The 21,018-nt window shown below is 33.1% G+C and overlaps 1 protein-coding gene across 1 annotated transcript in view; it reads left to right on the top strand.

Moving 5' to 3' along the window:
- Window positions 1-21,018, top strand: part of LAMA2 (laminin subunit alpha 2) — a 583,504-nt gene that overhangs the window by 81,565 nt on the left and 480,921 nt on the right. The window lies entirely within an intron of this gene.

Raw genomic sequence — 21,018 nt, 5'->3', positions numbered from 1 at the left:
ATGGAAACATATGCCAGTATATGGAAATATATTGCCAATATGCCAATATATGGAAAATGATTACTATTCTTGTCCTTCAAATTGTGGTTCTCAATATAATAAGGCAAGACTACCATGTGCTACCAAAAGAAGACACAATCTATGTTACACGGTCTTTTCCTCTTTGAATGTTTATAGATTCATTTTATTCTGCTGGTATCTATCTGAAATGTATCACTTTTCTGGTCTTTTTTTCCCTATGAATAGTTTTGGTTAGAAATCACTTCACATGGCTACCTAGTCAACTTTCAGTCTCTCTGTCTCTGTCTCTATCTCTCTCTCTCTCTTGGAGAAAGAGAAAGATATTCTTAAATAACAAGGATGAAATTTTACTTATGATAATTGCTGGTTCATTAGTTTCAACATTGCTTTCAGCCTCTGATGTTTCAGAGAAATGATTATATATTCTTTACATTTCACCTGAATCAGGTTTCTGTTGAGACAAGTATTTTCTGAATATATCCTCACTTCACAAAATTAATTTATTTTCAACTTCTCTCTAGATTTACCACTGTTTTAATAAATAGTCTTATAATAAAGGAAGGCATATTGAAACTATTTCAGGGCTTTTTTTGGTTGGTTGTTTGCCATAGAGAGTATGGTTAATTCATTCTCTCCCTAGGTTGGAGCCATTGCAAAATCAATGTTTTACTTTTAAATGAATCCAAAATGCATAAATTCTAGTTAAATACTCTAAGCACTATTAGTTGTCTTTCTTTTAAATGGAAATTATTTTTTTAACAAAGAATTCATTAAAAAAGCAAATTCCATGAGTTACTTTCTTAGTATGGAATAACAAACCTACAGTAAAATAAATATCCTACATGTTCAGATTCACTGACTGCTTTAGCTGACTCACTCTTACACCTTAACCAAGCCCTCTGAGGAGATTCAAAGTATGGCCTGAGGAGAATTATCAATGAATATGTGTAATGAATTATTGGGTTTCTTGTGAATAGCTGAAACTTGAACTAGTAGGTCTATGTGCGCCAAGAATCCAATTATTCTTTTAGCAAATTTTTTTCTCATCACCTACTCTGTGTCTTAAACTTAGCTACTAAGCCAAACCAGACCTTCCCTCTCTGTAAAGGCACTTGCAGCCCATGAGAGAGATAGACTTTAGTCAAATAATCAAATTAGTATAAGTATCATTTGACATGAGATAAGGTAAGGAACCAGGTCCTCAATAGTGTGGTCTACAGAGGGACAGCACTCAGAACACACTTCTGGGAGGAAGTGACTCTTGGAAGAATTAGTAGGAGCTGGTTGGGCAAGTTGGGGTTAGACAGAAGGTTGAGGAGGATGTTCAGAGAGAAAACTCCATAGAGAACTTTCCTTGTACATTCTGGAAAGGCATCAAGCCCTCAGAGATCTAAAAATGTCATTGTGGCTAAAGCACAAGATGAGGGGGAAGGAGTTTGAATTGAGGAAGGGTCCAGATCATGCCAGGCTTTAAATGTTATTTTAAGGATTTGGTGCATTATGCTAATTAAATAATATTGACTACCTGGGTCAACAGACATTCTGTAAAGGGCGAGATAGTAAATATTTTAGCTATTGCAGGTGATGCCATCTCTTGCAACTATTCAACTCTGTTGTTATAAGGGAGAAGTAGCCATAAAGAACACATATGTGACCGAATGTGTCTGTGTTTCAATAAAACTTTATTTGCAGAAACAAACAATACGCAGTACCATGCCTACCCTCGTAATTAGGTAAATCCTAAAGTTATTGCCATGTTTCCAAATGTTTCCATTTGAATGGGTGCAGGAATATTTTGGGGACTTTAGCAATGCCTAGTCAGCAAGCATCAGTGAACTTTATGCATTGAAGAGTAAGTCAAGAAAAAAAAATTGACTCCTTTGATTTTTCTTTGAAGTAATGTCACAAGAAGAAAGCAGCACGCTAGTTCATCTACCAAGAGGAAGAGCATAAAAGGCATAATGAAATGCCAGAAACTGGATACTACAGGGAAAGAGTGCTAAGGAAATGTTAAAAAGGTTTCTTGAAAAGTAAGGATCATTTGGGAGGTGAACTTGTTCAAAGCATGCATTACCTTGCCTCTTGCAAGAACAAACCATATTACGAGGCTCTGTTCCAGCTTGTCTGATACAGCACCTGTGGTCTCTGTAGACAACAGACCCTGTACTTGAAATGCATTAAGTTTTGTGCTCATATTGAAGTGAATGATGTACTGTCATAAAATTGTTCAAATGAGATCTAGAAAAGCTTCAAAGATGTTAAGGTAGGTTTTGCTGCCTGTTTTAATCACAGTACGAATTTCTTTGAGTAATGCATACAACTTCTTTATGCTGAAGTGATCTGTTTATAAAATTCTTGTCAAAATCACATAGTGTATATAAAATATTTTGGAATTTTAACACCAGACACAGGTGGAAGAAATTTATTAGTCAGGATGGGCTAGGTTATGCTGCAAAAATGAATAACTCTAAAGTCTTAGTGACTGTAAACAACAAACTCTCCCAACCAGTCACCATACATGTTCATCATAGTGAGCAGGGAGTTCTGCTAATCATAGTCTTGTTGATATAACTATGCTAATGGAGCAGTCTCCTTCCCAGTGTTGCCAGTGGCCATGATAAGAAGAAAGAGATAGCTCTGGAACAAGTAAATGCTTGGCTTGGAAGTGACACATATTAATTTTTCTCACAATGAGTTAGCCAGAACTAGTCAAATGGCTCCCACTCACCCGAATTGGGCAAGGATATTTAGTCTTAACATCCATGATCCCAGAAGGTGGAAAGCTGGGAATATATGGCAGATAGCACTGAAGACCACTGCAGACAGTTTTATATTTGTGTGTATAATTGTTTTATTAATGCCCATCTCTTCAATTTGATGGAGAGCAACATGAAAACATGGACCTGCGATTGTTTTTGCTCAGAGTTTTCTCTACCCAGTGTCTAAAACAGCGCCGGATAAAGTGAAAGGCTCAAAAAACAGTTTTTAAGTGGATAAAGCTACCTATCTAGTCTAGCCCTTTGACTCGAGACCGTGAAAGGCAATGTGTCACTTTGTGTCATCAAGATTTTCAGGCATTTGGGTTCTATGTAATGTTATTTTTGAAGTAGATGTGAAATAACTGTTGAAAATTATAACCAGAAAATCTGTCTTTAAATTTATATGTGGTTTAGAAGAAACTGAGGATAATATTTTAAATGGCTAACTTTTCCCCACTATAACAGGAGAAATATTTGAGATGTGACACATTTCACCTTGAGGTTTACTCAACTGGTTCATATTAATCAAGATTATTCTACTGTAATAAGCAATCCCCAAAATTTTGGTTGTTTAATACAATGGGGTTTATCTTCTCTCACTCGTCCAACTAGGGTTATCAGAAAGGTAGAAAAGGGCTCTGCTCCATGTAGCTACATTAGGAATGAAGCTAATGACTGTTTCACTGTATGGCAAATTGCTAGTCACCTTGACTAAGGTGTAGACAGCTGGAGGGTCCCACTTATCTCTTCTATGTTTGGCCAGGAGAGTAACAAACACCGCTTCTACCTATAGCTTGTTGGCCAGAACCTATCATATGGCATCACCTAACACAAGGGATCTTAGCAATGTGGAAGAGCAGATGGGATGGTTAGTGAGGACAAGTTTTTCTGCCACAGTGATAATCTGGACAGAGATAGTTGAAAAGCCTAAACATTTATACATGCATATGTAAAAGAGCCCCTTTGCAACTGTGTGGATTTTATTCTGGATCCGGAACTGACTAGAAAGCAAAAGTATGCTGAGACTATCTGAGAAAGTATCTTAGTCATGGTTTGTAAAACCTATCAATGTGACTGATTTGAAGATTAAATAATAGAATATATCGAAGAAGAAAGATTAGAGTTTTAGTTATGTTTGGGCTTAATAAATATAGGCATAATAAATGTAAATAAATACTTCTGTTGTGGTACAAAACAAGGAAGGGTCTACTAATGTATTGTTGGGAGAAATATCTTATTAATTGGTGTCAACAATCACTTCTCATATCAAATATTAGAACAATTCAGGAGAAAAATGCTTATTTTACATTCTAAATCAGTATCACACACTAATATTTGATGTGCATTTAAAATATTTTTCTGGTTGCCCTGTAAATATGTCAACTTTCTGCACTATGTACAACTTGAAATGATAATGCTCCACAAATATAAATAGTCTAATGATAGTAACCCACCAGGATCTAGACTTTCATACCAATTGCTGTTAGCAGAATGTGTAGATTGAATTTTTATAGGGTATGCATGGTAACATTCACAGAAGGCCAGAGGTTCTTTTTGGGATTTAATTTTCTGTGTGAAAAAGAAATCACTTTTTGTTTTTCTGTGGGACATTTCTCATGGTATCATGGGTCATATTAGGTTAAGTTTAGGAAACTAATGTTTATTGAGCTGTCCCCATATCAACTAAAGGAATTTCACATCTATAAATAAATAAGCTTATTTTTCCATGGTGCCAGAGAGATAATGAAACTTTGATATAAAACTATTTCTACCAGCTGAAATATCATGATTGTTATTCTAATATTTCCTCTACAGATACTTAGTGAACTGTGTGTCTGTTTTAGAAATTTAGAGTAGATATTTTAATTTTTTCTTGCTTCTTGAGAACTACTTTCAAAAGGAACAAAACATAGCCTTGATTGTAAAATGTATATCTTAAGATTTCTTTTGATCAATACTAATAATATGAAAATAAATCTGAAATATCAATCATTGGGCTTCTGTAGGATTTCTGTTTTAATTTATACTTAAGTCAATGTAAGATAATATTTAGAAAGTCCTAGCCCTTATGTTTCCAGGTACAATCGTCATTGTCACTAACCCCAAACCAAACAAACTGACTCTGGATTTCCTAACTTGGGGAAGGATATCTTAATCATCCAGGTGCCTAAGTCACAAACCTAGGAGGCATCCTCTCATTATTTCTGTCCCTCACAGTCACGGGTAATTAGTCCTGTGGTTTTCCATCTCTAAATACTTCTGATCTCCTCCCTTGTGTGGTGCTACTTCTCTCCCTAACTCAGATAATCACTTCTCACCTAGCCTATTATAAGATCAAGTTATTAATATTTGGTCTCCCTGAAATGATTTTTCTATAATCTATACCTGATAATATCACACCCAAATTAAAAGTCTTTGGTGTCTCCTGTCACTCCAGATAAACTTGAACTCTTGACTGTTAGATCTTTTTTTCTGTCTCACCATTGCTTACCTTTCTAGTCTCTAATAAATCCTTCATACACCACTAGAACCCCAGATATTGAAAATGTATTCCAGTTCCTCCAAAATGTCATGTTCACCATTGCTGGCTTCCTTTCGTAAGTACTATTCTTTCCTTCAACGCAGAAACCCAACCCCAGCTCCCAGTTCATTGGCTCCTACTCATCTCTTAATTGCCAGCCCCTTCTTTGGGACACTGTTATCCAATTCCTAGTCAACTAGGCGCCAGCTTCTCTGCTCTCATAACATGTAATCTATTCCTCTAACATAGCATTAGTCACATACTAACAAAATGGTTGTTTTACTTGCTTGTCTTCTTTACTGCATTGCTCCTGGAAGATTGCCACTGTGTCTTCTTTATGAGCCTTTTTATATTGAGAAAATTTTAAAAATACACAAAAATCGTGATAAAATATTACCTATCTCGAAGAAATAACTTTTTACATTTTGTCATGTTTTCTTTTTTTTAGTAAAGAAATAAAATACAATTAACTTTTATGTTATCCTAAGTCCTACTCTTTTCCTGTCTCTCTTAGAGGCACACATCTTCGTGAGTTTGTTGTCATTTTCCTTTCCATTGAAAATATTTTTACGTACATATTGTGTGTCGATGGCCAACATATCGTATATTTATGTGATGTTTGTGGTTTTCCAGTTTTAGAAATGATTTCATACTTTCTTTAACCTACTACTTCTTGCAATTTTATTTTAAAATTATACCAATATGTATAGATCTCAAAAACATAATATTCAGTGAATATGTAAAGAGGTAGAATGTCAGGTGAAGTTTAATTTTTATCAATTTTCCAAGTGAAAATGGTATATCATTGTTGCTTTTATTTGCCCTTTTGGTTAATAATAGCATTGAACTTTTCTCCATTGCCCATTCAGATGTTCCCTATTCTGAATTTCCAGTAAATTCATGTATTTCCAGAGAATGAAAACCCACAGACTTGAGGAAATAGGAGAATTTTAGATGCATAGACAGACAGTGTAGCTAGTACCCACTTTATTGTGCAAGAATGGTAGGAGAGGAAGGAGAGAAAGATGGAGAAAGAGCTTGGATGTTATTTTCCAGTGATAGAAATTTACTGATGGGCTCTAATCAGGGCAGCAACTGCTTCAGAGCTGAATTTAAAGATTCAGCTTGCAAAGGATGCCATGGAGGTCAAGGCAGTAGGGAGGAGAAGTTTTAAAGCAGGAAAATGACTTAGAAAACTGCAGTGGACCAGACAAGAAATGGTAATGGTCTGAAATGAATGAGGGAATGGAGAGGAAGTAGAGAGGCTGCCATTTGCCATTTATTTGAGAAGTCGAATTTCAAGGTATATTATTTACATAATGCAAATGTTAATGATGAGATTTATTTAATGTGAACCTATGATATTAGTTTTTTTCCTTCATTAAACTGAAAATTAAGACAATCAGACTCTATTAAAACACTGCTGCATTCACCATTGTATGCCCAGTGTGAGTACATAAAAATGTACAATAAATTAATACAATGGACCTGTGTCCACTACTATCTGTATTTTGTAGAGAGTAGATATGCTTGCAAATTTTACCTTTTTCCTTCTTTTCACTCATTTTTGTTTCTCCATGCCCTAGATATCATTAACCATCACATCTTTTTGTTTTATTTTGTTGCCTGCTGTGATGCTGGTGCAATTCAAAACTATTAGCGAATTCTCATCTTTAGTCAGATGTGATCTTTTCCTGCTCATAAGCTGCTCATGTGCTTGCTGTGCTGTAGTCACTCTGCATAACTCATTTGGCTAAGGCTTCCTCATTCATCAGAGGTGTTTGAAAACTTGCCTCTCTCCTTAAGGACCCATTCATATGTACTTAAACAGGAAGATCATTAAAGATGCGTATCCAGATGTGAACTCCCTCAGCTATTCTTTTTCCCTAAACTTCTCATTTTCTCTGTTCAAAACATTGCCATCTTTCAACTTTGTGGACACTTCTAAAGAATAAAAAGCTGTGTCTTACAAATTCTGTAGAATTGAATTACAAGTTTCTCATACTAAAAGGCATTGTTTTTCTAGGGAAGAAACAAAGTTCCTTTGTAGAGATGAGAATTTAAATGAATTTTTTTTCTACAATGGGAAAGGATATTTCTCACTAGTCTTATTGGCTTCTGTTTGACTTTCTCTGTAGTTTAAACTTCATAGTCATTTAATGGCAGCAAATACAGGTTAGTTAAATTTTACTCCATTCCTTAGTTTTCCAGGGGGAGTATCTGCTGCTGTGTTTGTGTTAGAAAACAACATAAATTGCATGTATACACCTTAGGAATCACTTGACTGCATTGAATCAGGATAGGAAATAAAGATTCATGAATATTTCACAGTTTACTAGAAACCATCACTTTCTTGCTCTTCTGTATAGATCTTCTACAAATTAATTACTTGGTAGGTCTAAGATACATGATTTTTATTATATATTCAAAGACTGTATTACTTTTTATTCCTTTGAAATAAATCATAATATAGTATCTTGTAAGTACAGCTTTTTAAAAACTCCTTTCATAGGCTACCTCTTTCTTTTTAGATTTATGTCCATGATGTGCATGGTCCTGAATGTGGAATGGGTCTCTGTGAAGAAAAGTGGGTCAGATGGTTGCTTGTGCAGATTGGAAAGAAACTGATAGCTTCCTGGGCTCTTTTGAAGGGCGCTGTTTTAAAATACGGATTAGTCAAGGTTTACAGCACTGTTACTAGCCTGAACACTTCAAACCACCATGCAATTTAAAACTATTCAGCGCTTATGGCAAAATTCTGGTCTTTTGATGTTGGGGCAGGAGTAGACATTTTATTGGAATGTAAGGCAAAAATAGAGATAAAAACATTGGATGATTTTTTTGGGGGGGGGTTGACGTTTTTTAATAAGAATTTGTGACACATTTAAGATCTAGAAATGTCAATAAAATGGTAAGTGGAAAACAAAGAATTCATTTTAGAGCCAACTTAAGAATTTGATATTAATCTTGCAATGCTTTTAAAAATGTTTTATTATGAAAAATTTCAAACATAAAAAATGGAGGAACCTCTCCAGTGCATATTACTTACTTCAATAATAACCACGTATGAACTAGTGTTTTTCATCTGTAACCCTACCAACTGTTCTCTTTCCTTACTGGATTCTTTTGAAACAAATCTAAGATATACAATCTGTAATCTGCAGATATTTAAGCATGCATTTATAAAAGATAGAATTATTTTTAAAAACATCTCAATATAATCAATACTAGAAAATTGACAATAATTAGTTTATATCAAGTAGTGATGGTCTCTTATTCTTTATATATATATGTATATATATATTAGCTAGAATACTTACATAGGGTAAAGCTTTCTATCACTGACAATATCTTTATCTCCAGGTGGAATTTACATAGGAAAGCTGATCAAAAACTTGATTCTTCCTGTTTATTTTCAAATTTTTGGAAGAAATGAGTTGGTTCAATAGTATCCTGTCATGGTGACCAGTGTGCTTTTTGTATCTTTACGAACTCATAGATTTCCAACATATTTTATATGTTTCAATTCATTGCAGTTGTTATTCTTTTCAATAATCAAATTGTTCCATCTTTGGCTGGTAGGAATAATTTCAGCTTGGTTTCTTAGGCCTTAAACTCAATATTCCTTGGTAATTTCCATGCTTTCTGACGTATTAAGATGTTATAGCATTGTCTTGTATATTTGTTGCACTAGTCTTAGAAACAGTCATTTCACTGAGGAGCTTTGGTTCCTTTTAGGGGGAAAGGATACTTAAAGATCACAGTCTGAGCCTATGTGGCTATTTATTCACTGTTAATATGTTGGTGGTTTCCAGGTCCTTTCATTAAAACATGTGAGAAATATATATATTTTTAATGTAGAAAATACATAATGAGTTCATTCTTACGTGTCTATTTAGGAACACAGGGCTTACATTTAAATTCATTAATTTTGTAATTGTATTTCTTTTCTCATCCACTGAAAGTTTTGATTCCTAAAACTTATTTGCTCTATCACATGCTGTCTTTCTATATCATTTCAGAATAATAGTAGCAATATTATCATAAACATCATTTCTGCAATGATTTTTAAAGATTTCCTAGCCTTTATTTTGTATTTCTAAAACATCCCACTAGGCATGTACAATCAAATTATCTTTTTTTTTTTTTAAATTCACTTAAAAAAATCTTCTATGGGTATGCCACTAATTCTAATCACAACTTTGTTTCAGGTGACTTTTTGCTTTAAAAGATTTTAAATATTTTGTTTTATAATGATGTAAAACTTTTACATAGTTCCAAAGTCAAATTTTCAAAATAAGATATATTCAGAGAAGAATAGCCTCCTCCTATATCCATCTATTGTGTTTTTTTCCTCCCCAACATGTAACCATTTGCTTTAGGATTATCTTTCCATTTTTTTAAAGAAATATATTAAAATAGTCTTTTCAGATAGTCACTTAATATTTTTTCCAGTCTTTTGCTACTAAAAGTCATCTTGCAATCAATTGTTTTGTACATGAATCTTTGTATTTTTATAAAAGTATTTTTAGCATAGATTTCTAAAAGTGATTATTCAGTCACAGTGTAAAAGTAGATGTACATTTATTAGATATTGTCAAATGCTTCTTTATGTAGGTAATGGAGCATTTTCCTGTCCTGAGACCAGTGTGTGAGAGTGTGTGTTTTCCCACAGATTCTCCTATAAATTGTATTTCTAAACTTTGTATTTTAAAGCTTCGTGGGGGTATGTCTACTAGTTGGTTGGAGGAGAGAAAGGGTAAAGCTGAGTATGAAGGAAAGAGTCCTGGCCTTGAAGTTAAAAGACCCAGGTTCAATTCTTGATCCCTTAATGATTACTTGTTTGACCTTAGACAAGTTAGTCAATTTTTTTCCATGTACTCTTTAGATCTGTGGTGAGGATTAAATGAGATGACATCTATGAAATATATGACAGAATATTTTGCCATGGTAGTTACTCAGCATGTAGTTTTTAAAAGGTGAAACAATTTAGATTTGTAAAGCTTTTGGAAATGTCCACAAGTCCTTTGATTAGAACAGACAAGGGGATATCTCAATGTCCAGTGGTATTAAGATTACCCACTTGTTATTAACAAAATAGGTTTTCTAATACCAAAGCAAGACACAGACTAAGGATATGTGATGCTGGGTAAATAAAACTTTAATTTCTCTATCAAATGTGTTTTTGGATAAAAAACAAAACACACACAGTAAAAAATATTTGTATGGCCAAATGTTTCACTAAACAAGTTTTCATTATTTTCCATTGAACAAAACCTGCTAAGCCAGCATAAGACTAAGGCATTGGACTGAAGTGCAGCACAGATAATACTGTTGGCAAGACTTAGGGAGACAGGAAGCCCAATCCTGTGTAAGTATTACCTGGACAATTAAATAATTAATTATTGGGATTTCCAAAAGTTCTTAGAATTCAGAATACCTTAGGAAATTTTCTTACTTTAAGTCTTAGAAATCATATGACTGAAAGAAATTTAGTTCTTCACTTTTATTTGTTATGCTTGATGGAGATTAAGTTTAATCAGAGATGAGCCAAATAAATTAAAACTGAAACATTTAATTTAGAGAACTCAGAAATTTCTTCAGGCCAAAATTATTCATTTAAACAAGTCTATTAGATTCAATTCAAATTAATAGGATACTGAATAAAAATGAAATTGTTCTTTCCTGGACAGTTAAATAAAAAACAGAACAAAACAATTATTTTATAAGTATTAATCATATAAATTGAGTTTCTAGAACAGCAAAGGATTACTGGTCTTCAAGAAAACATTCTATGAAGAATGGTAATGGTGGTATATGTAGAAGTAAATGCTTAAGAATAATGATTATCTAAAAGATGTTAACAATGTCATGATTATGTTTGAGTCTGTCTTCTCTAATCCTGTATATTAGTTGAACACATTTATTGATATTTAAAAAGTAATTTTTAAAGCGGCTTAAAATAAGACTTCATCCTTCACCCTATAACAATAGAATTTGTAGTAAAGAATACACATGTGAAGCATTTTTTCTGAAACATTTATAAAAAATCAGATCTACAATATGAAGACAGAGTAATGCAGAGAAGCTGAAGAGAAGAAGGGTTGATTTGATTTTGAGTCAGGTGCGCTTTAGTTTCTTTTGAGTAAGTGAAATCATGCATGCTCCTCCTATGTGTCAATGTATAAAACATCAATTTATAGACTAGCATCTGAATTACTTGTGTGGGCTTTGCAAGCATACATCTTTGAATCTGCATTGAATTTCTTGACTTTTTCTAGCTGGGCTATTAGGAAGCAATACACTTTTCTTTTAGTGCCTCAGGTGCCCCATGTGTTCAGTGGAGATTGCAATATCTGCCTCTCCATCTGTCCTAAGGATTAGAGATAATATGAACAAGGGCCTAGCACATAGTAGGTGCTAGTAAATTGTAACATTATTCTTCACTTTCCATCAGGCTTTGTTGATATTTATAAAAGCTATTTTTATAGATAATTTGCTGAATAGGACTAAAAGTAGTTGTAAATATTGTCTTAGTCCATTCCGGCTGCCATAACAACATGCCATAAACTGGGTGGATTATAAACGGAAATTTATTTCTCATAGTCTGGATACTAGAAAGTTCAAGGCCAAGGCAGTGGCAGATTCACTGTCTGATGAGGGCCTGTTTTCTCATTCATAGACAACACCATTTTTCTGTAAGCTCCCATGATGGAAAGGAGCAAGGGATCTCTCTCAGGCCTCTCTCATAAGGGCACTAATCGCCTTCCAAAGGCCTGCCTTCAAATATGCTCACATTGGACATTAGGTTTCAACACAGGGGACACAAACATTCAGAACATAGAAAAATATATATTATTTTTAAATGTGTTCTTTTTCTTTATTATGGCCACTATTAAAACCAGACACAGAGCTGTAGAACCAGCGTGGATATCTTATATAGCTTTGTTTCAGAGGAGTGTTTATCAACCTTACAATATGTGGTTAGCTTTTTCTGTTTTTCTGGTCCTCAGCGTGTGCTATTTTGGAAAGAATATAATTCTCTTCTGTATTTCCTATAGGTTTCCTGAAGGAATCAGTTATTTTAATTATTGATTATTTGTGGTTTAATGGAAAACAATTTTATTCTAACTCATAGGAATAAAACAACAACAAATGGGATGCATGTGAAATATCTCATAAATGTATCTAACAAAGAAAACATACATCTTCAAATATGAATATGCATTTAGAGCTTGGCTTGCTGTCTGAGCTCTTAACAATTTATTCTGTGCTTGAATTTTCTACTATAATAGATCCTACAAATGGAAGCTCATAGTCCACAGCTAGAGGTAATAGCACCCTATAGAGTTTCATATCTGGGAAGAAGTGGACTTCTTTGTGGTTAGGTGATTAAATATTCAAAAGTTTGCCTTAAGCCAACTACATGGTAAAAGTCTAGTTTGTACTTTTTCTTTGTTTTCAAGTAGGCTACTTTCACTCTGATTTATTGTGTCTTAATCAGAGAGCTCATTTTTTATTAAAAAGCTTTAATCTGAAATACTTTCATTGTATGTATGTGTGTTACCTAAACCAAATCAATTAAAAATGTTTTTAATTGAGCTGCAAGTGATGACTTCTCAGCACATAAATTACACAATATTATATATTTCTTTATATGCACAAAGAGGATATTTTAATCAGCATGTGTCCCTGTATTTAAAGATTAAAAGAACCACTCTATAGAGCTAAAAATGAAGATATTTTAATTTTTAAATATTATTTTTAAAGGAATAATGCCACTATTATTTCTTTCCTGTTGGGTGGAGGATTATAGTCTAATAAGTTTAAACAATTGTAAACAGAGATGATAATTTAAGTTGGATTTTCACTCAAAGAGTTAAGTTCTTAGAATTTGGGGTATTGCACAATGTGTCCCATACAGAGGGAAAGAAATCATTTTGTGATTTTTACTTATTTTTTTTTCCCTGAGAACAGCATCCTGCTGGGAAACTTATTTTATTCTCTTAGATTTGCTTCCTACTTTATTTTTTTTTCAGCCTGAGAATGATGACTGGTTTACAAATAGAAATTTATATCAACTGACACAGTCCTTTTTCCTTCTGTTCATCTCAAAACCATTCTACAGTCCAGAAATATGAAACACTATTGCTATTTTTTGGTACAGCTAGTGCTTCTCAAAAATGTAAATGGATGAAAGTGCTTCAATCTATTACAGAGGCAGAAACATCTTCATATCTGCTTTACAAATGTTTCCAAGTAAAATACAGTTGGGTATGTAACATTGCATAAAAACTCATTTTAGAATTCTTCAAAATAAATTGAATAAGATAAAGCAATCTGCTTTTCATATTAAACAGTGAAGTGAAAACCCATGATTTTAAACAACTCTTTCTGTTTTGTTAGGGTACAAAATGTGGGGTATTTGCTAACTTCTCTAGGAAACCCTTTAGGTGAAACTTATGGTTGGCTATGAAATCTATTCCAGGACAAAAGAAAATGATAGTGGAATTACATGTCTAATTGTACAATGAGATATTTAGGCAAACTAACCATTCACGTTTCAATTTTTATGAATACTTCCTGTGTACTCCTGACATTTGTACGTGTGTTTAATTTTCAGCGAACTCAAAATCCTGCAAGTGGTCTCAGTTGAGTATTAACTTGGGAAATACATAGTCTGGCAATTTTCTTTTATGTCTACATTATTTTAAATCAGAACATAGGTTTGCCTGTGTGATTTATGGCTAGAAAACATTTATTTGCAAATTATTTAACCCTTTTTATATTACAGCATATGGTATACTACTATACCAATTGATATGGTCAACTGTTAAGAGATTCCAATGCAATGATAGCACCTTGGCATTTATAGAGTTAGCATTCACAGTCACAACTCTTTCAGTTTCAGACGTTTGTGAGAAATTTCATAGGTGTGTAAATACAATTTGATATTTGTAAGGACAAGAATTTGTGCTCTGACTCTGGTTGTTGAGAGCCATTGACAGAACATAGCTGACTACCCTGTATCAACATCGCAATGTGGTTGTTTACTAGTTGATACCTTATATTAACTTGTACAAAATAATAAAAACTATACTTCATAGCAGGAAATGGTATCTAAAAAGAAGTTAAATTGCTGGTTCTGTAGGGTTTTTATGTATTTGGAGATTTTTGGTCTGGAGGCATATCCTTCAATAACGTGGTGGTTTTGGTGAAATTAAAGACATTTGTTATAGTGTAATCAGATTATTTCAGTGGTTGAGATATAATCTCACATTAAATGAGAAACATTGCAAATTAGAAATGGTTTACAAATAGAAAAGCATTCAAATAACTATCATTTGTGATAAAAAAACCTCTCTTGGAGTTCAAGAGAACTAGATACGGGGCCAAGTTTAGAGACCACAAGACATGCTTTTCATGCTTAAATTTAACTCAAGTATCTATATTATATAGTATCCAATTATCTTCATTGTTGAATTCCTAATTAGCTAGGTTGTGGTAGGAAGACACCAGCTGTTTATTTATTTTGTCCTATAACATTTCTGACATTTCAATTTTCCCACATGGCTTTGTTCTTTTTGTCTTCACTTTTTATTGATGCTTTTGTTGTAGGCACTTCACATGCATCACCTCCTTGAATCTACTGGTATGAAGAGAAAACTATAACTAAAGTTGGGACAATGTGAAAGTAAGGTCCAATTCTCAGTTATTTACAGGGCTAACGAAAAGAAAAATGGAAATTTCATTTAAAGCAGCTGACTCTTTTAAGTAAATATATTTTGGGTTATCATATGCCAAACACATCATTGGTACTATGTAGTTTCTCTACCTCAGTGAGAACCATCCCTGAGATACATTGCAAAATCTTTCTGTGGATGAAATCATGTAACTTCAGGATTGTCTCAGAGTATTTTAAAGTACAACAACCACATTTTCATGCACGTATCGTGACCATGCCAAAAAGATTCTGACTGAAAAGCTCAAAAGAAAATAATAAAATCTTCTCTTTTCCTTATGAAGACATTACTGGCCAGCAGAACCTGGAAAATTTATATATAATGTAGATAGATACTGACTTAATAATGAGTGAGCACTTTTTATGAATTTCAGTAACATTGTCTTGACAGTGGTTCATGGAGCTTTCGTGTTGCTAGGCAACCCAAGATGGGATAGAGAATTTAAATTTAAATTTACTTATATAATGTTAGATTTTTATACATATTATATTGACAGTGCATTACCCATCATTACAAGCTGGTTGTGTATTTCTATTCTATCTTCTACATGAGCTTCTCAGTATATACATGAAAGATATTCTACATCCTTGCTTCCCATTTTTTGAAAATTAACAGTCCTAATATATATGCATTGCTATGGTTGACTATTGTGACTATATGAGAGAAAACATGTAGCCTTTATTGATACAGAAAGAATAGATTTTTTTTAAAAATATAAGCTATGTATGTGTCTGTATGTGTCAGAGAGAAAGAGAGAGAGAGAGAATGACAGTGTTTCTGAAACAAGAGAGTTATGAAAGGAATAGTCTCTTAGCTCCACCTGGTTATTCTCATTTAATTACTATAATTAATAGATGCAGAAGAAAAATTAATAGGGTTCTTAAATCTGGGAGATAGTAAATGTCAAAAGTGTGGATATTTGAATTAAAAGATTAATCAACTTGAATACACTATGATGTTTAAGTAACTGATAGCATATTCATTTCAAGTGAGAGTTTAATACTTGATAACTACAGTGGTTTTGTGAATCCAATTTTAAGAGTTAAATGTTATGTCAGTGCCACAAATCAGACAATTAAATATTTATAACAAAAGAACTTTAATGGAATGGAATAGTAGATTGTGATGGTTGAAACTAATGCAAATTGATAGTCTAAATCAAAAGGATGAATTAGGAATCTTTCTGGAATGATTACACACCTATTGTTTTGTGAGAAGGACACATAAGAAGAGCAAGGAATACCAGGGACTTTTGTTTCATGGAGGACTCTGAGAGTTTGGGGGTATACCTTGTTGTATTAGCTTAGTTTATATTATAGCTAGTTAAATGGTAGCTATTTTGAATGAGGACTTTTCAGTATATAACATCAAGATCATGACACCATTCCTGGAGAGTAGGTGGAGCTTTTTAATCTCGATGATAATCATATACGAATCCATGTGTAGGAACACTAAAGGGATAGAATTTGACACAGTCAATTCACAGAGTCTGATTCACTTTGAATCCTTTATGTTAGCTTGAATCAATATTTAGTTGAATAATGTTTGTTCATTTCTTTCTATTATTCCCATGAGATTGACCTATATGATTTCTTCTTTGAAACTAAAGATTAAATTGAATAGAAGTTGTACTGTATATTTTATCAATATTATTTTTAAAATAACATTTATTATAGGAATTCTGATCATATATCAAATACAATCTTCTATCATATAGAAATTTAGAGGTAGTGAAAAATTATACTCACAAGTTTGGTTTTCTGGGCCCACAAAATTAAGAACTTTAAACATGTATCACATTGAATTATATAGTCAATAGAAATTATTTTGTGGTTGAAAATTCTTGCATGTCAGATGACATAGCTAATTAACATTAATTCTATCATATCTAGTATGATGCTATATATACCTGGGTGAGTAAAGATTTCTGTTGGATGAGTCTGAGAGGTGTTGATAAACACTATTAATAGTTATTTAGTAAAGAAAGCCCTTGATTCCTTAGATTTGTGACTCTTTAGTGCCACATTTAATTGCTTAATGGTTTTTGAATCTCAGAATTCTTTGTAAATATTATGGTTTATCACAATTTTATTATTTAACAATTTAATTTTGATTCTCCTTTAGATGAGTTTCTGGCTTCTATCTATCTATCTTTCCTGCTGCCTTGAATTCAGTTTTTAAAAATTGAATTTTAATACTATGTTTATTATATACTATTAACCAATTTTACTGGTTTGTTTCCTGTTTTAATTAGTAAATTTTTATGTGATTAAAACCAGTTTTTGCATAGGTAAGCCTTTATATGGCTTAATTTATTTTATTTAAGGAAAACAAAACAAGAACATAACCGACTCGATATATATTGATTTTTTTTGTTATGGATAACTAAATAAATAGTGAACTTTTTTCTTTACTACTTTTAAGCCTTTTTGACAGGCATATAGTCAAACCTTACTCTCTTCTTACTTCCTTTTTATTCACTCTAATAATTTGTATACAAATTCATTTTTTATTGATAATATAAACATGAATAAAATTTATAAGGTCTTTGTCCTCACAGAACTTATAAATCAAATGCAGGAGACAGACAATAAGTAACTAAACAATACAATTATATATATGGTAAGTGCTATGAAGGAGATAAACAAGGTGACACAGTAGAAAGTATATGTGTCTGGTTATTTTAGATGAAACGGTCAGAGAAGGCTGTGAATGGAGGTGACATTTTAGCTGAGACAGGAGCCTGGCCTGTGAAGAATTGGGGACATAAGCACATCCAGCAGAGTGAGGAAAACATGGATGGTAGGAAGGATTTGGTGAGTTCAAGAAATTGGCTAGCCAGTGGGACTTCAGTGAAGAAAGGGAGGAGAAGAACTAAGAGTCAAAGCTGGAATCAAAGATACGAGCTGGCTGTCCAAGAGTTTATACTTGTGATAAGAAGTTTAAATTTTCTGGTGTGTTTTAAGTAAATGATTGCAGTAGTTTTCTAGGCAGAAGAAAAACGGAGTTGAGGTTTGCGATGGAGTGATTTTAATGATGGTTCACAGAATCGTTAAGCCAGAAAGGAGGGAATGAAGGCAGGGAGACGGTGACAGATGGGAAAAATGACCCTGAGTTGTCATAGCAGGGTCCAAGAGCAAGGGAGCTGAAAGCATGGGGTGGGTGGGGTGGTGAATGCCAGGTAAAGTGAAGAGCCATGAAAGTGGGTGCCTGAGATGGGAAGGAGGGAAAGAGCCCCATGAAGAAGTCAAGGGCTGAACCCTGAGTAAGTCATGTTTATAGGTTTTGTAGTTACACAGGAGAGGTAGAAAGGAAGATGGTGAACCAGAAACTAAATCCTTAATAAATGACTGGAAGGTGGTGTTATGGGGGCTGTAGTGGGTACATAGCCCAATGATAGAGGCTTCAAATAAGCTGATATTTTTGGAGAGGAAGAGAGGACTAATTAGGAATTAGCAGCAAAGAGGAGCAAAGTCAACATAAAACAAATTTCTGGGTCTTAAAGGGCTGTGATTATATTAAGTTTCTAAATCAGAAGTATGATGGTGGTGGTGATTTTCTTTCAGTAAAATCGTGTCTCACTACTCACTGTCTGGGGACCTATATATATTTCTGGGTAATTTACCATGAATTTATCCATGAAGGCAGGGATAGGTTTTGTTTTGTGGACTGTTGAATCATCAGAGCCTAAAATTTTGCCTTCTCAGTAAATACATGTTGAAGTAAATTAATTAAATAAATTGGAAACTCCATTGCTTATTTTTCTTATTTTGATTTTAATTATTTGATTTTAATTTGCAAATGAAGAACAATGTGTTATTGTTATTTTCTGGCCTTGTTTCTAATTCCTTTTGTTATATACTATTATGTTATAGCATACACTCATATTTTGATACTTTATTATCAAGTTATAAATACCATTAATTGATATCTCCTTGATTCTTCATAATATTCTACTAATCAATATTTGACACCTTTTCCACAAAACACATTTCAGGATATTTTTATAGTTAGTGTTTGTTGGCATGCTTTCATCCTGGTTGCAATTTATGTGATCCAAATTTTCAAGTAAAACTTCATAGAATTATCAGATTCTTCACTAACATTCAAAACTTTATTAAACATCTGCTGAGTTTTCAGACATTTATTTGGAAAGAAAAAATATGCTGGGAAGAAAAACTTCACATACTCTAATGTGTTTTATATTCAATAAAAAGATCTGAAGGTTATGATTTTGCTGTCCTCTCTCCTTTTCTTTTTAAAAAAATGTTAAGTTTTCTTTCCTAGAGATTATTAGTTTCTTGTCAGTTTTTATATCAGCTAGTGAGGTTAGAGTGTATGAGGCAGTAATTTTTAAATCCTCCCTTTTTCCTCCTCCCTCCTTTCCTTCTTTCCTTTTCTTCCCTCATTAAATTTTGAATATACATATCTCTTTTCTTAAGAGGAGGTATGGATAGTGACTGCTGCATTCTTAGGCCACTGTACTGTCTCACTCTTGACATTTTAAAAAATGATTTACTAACATCGTCTATCATGCTTTTTATTATAATAATATCAAAGAAGACTTGATTATTTTTAACATTTTAATACTAGTATTTTACCAAATTGATGGGTATAACTATTTGATTTCTCATTACTTAAAAATATAAAATATTAAATTTCAGTAATTTAATAGTAATTGTTCAATTTTAATTGAATTCCAGATCCTAGGCTAAACTCATAAAAACTAATGAGTTGATGTTGAGGGAATAAGTCACAATATTTTTCATTCTGGAAAAGTTTTCCAATTATTTGAAAGCTCAATAGATTAACCCAAAGCTGTCTCTACTTGAGGGAAAAATATTCTTGTGTAAATACATACATACACACGTGTGTATATATATGTGTGTGTATATATATATACGTATATGTATATATGTGTATATATATATACACACACACACATATACACACATATGTATAAAATTTTTGGCCATATATATAATTTCAGGGTCTTTCTGTCTATGTATTTACCTACCTATCTATAAACTCCAGTGTTATCTTTTTGTTTGGGGAACTAATATTTTAAAAGTTTCTCCTTTGTTATCTTTCTTATTCAAAACTATTTATTGGAGATTTATGACATTTTTAAAGAAAATATATGTAAGTTTGATATAATTAACCTTAGTTTTTGGTAAACAATAATAACAACAACAAAAACCCTAAGACTGAAAAGCATCCATCAGTGTATCACTGTTGGTAAAGATTCAATCAGTGTTCAGTAAATCTAGAATTAAATAAATAACGTTAGCAGCAAATATCACAGCCTGAATCAGGGCCAGCTTGATAAGTCTTTAAAATATGAACCTCCATAATTAGGTCCAAGTAACATTTCATTTCATATTTATTACAATATACTGCATAAGAAATAGTATTGTTCTCTGCACAACTTTTTAGCATTTTAATGTGAATTTTGAAGTGCTTTCTAATAATTTAATATCTCTTAATGTGTGTCAGTAGATATTTTTAGTAAGAAATGGGTGATAATTTTATTTTACACAATTTAAACCTGCTTGCCTCATTCTTAGAGGGTGGGGAATGGGCAGCATGACCTCACATCTCTTCCTCTACTTCCCTGATCTTGGTGAATGGCTCCACATTTGCCTATCTGTCCACACCATAAACCACACTGTGGAGCCCTCTTTCATGGTTTCCATCCTCTCAGCAACCATGTCCTGCAGGTATTGCCTCTGACGTTTTTCTAAAATCCGTCTGCTTCTTTCCAGTCCTACAGCCAGTTCCTTCATTCAGAATCTAAATATTTCTTCCCTTGATTGCTGAATTGCCTCTGCAGTTGGTCATCTGCTACCCTTCATTCCTCCCATTCTCATTTTACTCCTGCTAAATATTCTCTTTGGGATCCCCATGGTCATCAGTAGAAAATCATATTGAAACTTGCGATAAGGCATACATATCCTTTATAATCCAGTCCTCG

Source organism: Microcebus murinus, chromosome 5, assembly GCF_040939455.1.
Source record: "Microcebus murinus isolate Inina chromosome 5, M.murinus_Inina_mat1.0, whole genome shotgun sequence".
In the NCBI taxonomy this organism is placed as follows: domain Eukaryota; kingdom Metazoa; phylum Chordata; class Mammalia; order Primates; family Cheirogaleidae; genus Microcebus; species Microcebus murinus.
This window is presented reverse-complemented; position numbering and strand designations above follow the sequence as displayed.